Below are 1,094 nucleotides of genomic sequence, written 5' to 3'. Positions count from 1 at the left end.
ACACTCCAGTTTCTTTGTGTGGTAAATTGCTAAGGATTATTTTCCTTCAGATTACTGGAGGTTTAAAACCTATATATTCAGGGGGAAAATTAGCTTTTAGGGATCAATGAGTTTGACATTGATCAGTCGAAGTATAGTCATCCTGGCTTCCTCTAATAGAAAAAACAAGTATTTCTGATTGTCCCCAGTCCTCGGACCATTTTGTTGGTGCCGTATTTTTTACGACTGTGCTGCCCAAGCACATGGCTTTCAGACTGGTGGTGGAGAAACCACAAAAGAGACTCCGATTCGTATGCCACTTGGGGCGACATGATTGGTGGGGTGGCAGTTGGGGGTGAGAAATCCATATCCGTTATTGGTTAAAAGTAGAAAGCGTGATCCAACAGACCGGCTTCTCTCAGTCCTGTTATTTTCAGCAGGACAGTGAGTCTTACCTTCTACAATTTTCCCAATGTTGGTTGCATGTTCTGGCACTCGGTTACCACTCCTCTACATCATGACAGATTACAGAGACACGGCTCCCCTTTCCCAGCGTTCAGAGAATGTGCATATTTAGGCAATAGATGGCAGTGTTTCCACAAATTTTAATAGTGCAGTAGCTCTTGAAGGAGGCTGAGTACCCAGCTCTCCTGTAGCTCGCCGTGATCGTATAGTGGTTAGTACTCTGCGTTGTGGCCGCAGCAACCTCGGTTCGAATCCGAGTCACGGCAGGAGGGGTGAAGGCTTTTGAAGGAGAACAGCCCTGGCCCCGGGTTGTCCCGCATCCAGCTAACATTTTGCAACCAGACGCAGAATGATGGAAATCCATAAAACAGAAACCACTGCAAACATTTTAAACTTTAGAGAGAGGGCGTACGCGGGGTGGCTTTATGAATGCACTAATCCTGTTTCAAGCGTGTTGTGTGTGGTTTTTTTTATTTGCACTGACGGATAATATGATAAAACTGGAGTGTAGTGGGCATGTAATTATTATTAATTACAACTACTTAAGCTCTGCTTTGAGCAGACTCGTCAAGTCTGCTTGCTTTTGAGCCTTGCCAGGACTGTATGGTAATAACAAGCCTGAATTATTTGGAAAGATGTCAGCAGTAGAT

At 44.6% G+C, this 1,094-nt stretch overlaps 1 non-coding gene across 1 annotated transcript; it reads left to right on the top strand.

Moving 5' to 3' along the window:
- The first annotated feature begins 638 nt into the window (after positions 1 to 638).
- TRNAH-GUG (transfer RNA histidin (anticodon GUG)) lies at positions 639 to 710 on the top strand. Its single transcript has one exon. It is a non-coding gene; the product is annotated as a tRNA-His (tRNA).
- Positions 711 to 1,094: the final 384 nt, after the last annotated feature.

The sequence above is a fragment of the Panthera onca genome, chromosome D4 (genome assembly GCF_046562875.1).
Source record: "Panthera onca isolate mPanOnc1 chromosome D4, mPanOnc1 haplotype 2, whole genome shotgun sequence".
NCBI classification, from domain to species: domain Eukaryota; kingdom Metazoa; phylum Chordata; class Mammalia; order Carnivora; family Felidae; genus Panthera; species Panthera onca.
Note: the sequence above shows the minus strand (reverse complement) of the source record. Positions and strands in the feature narration are given on the sequence as shown.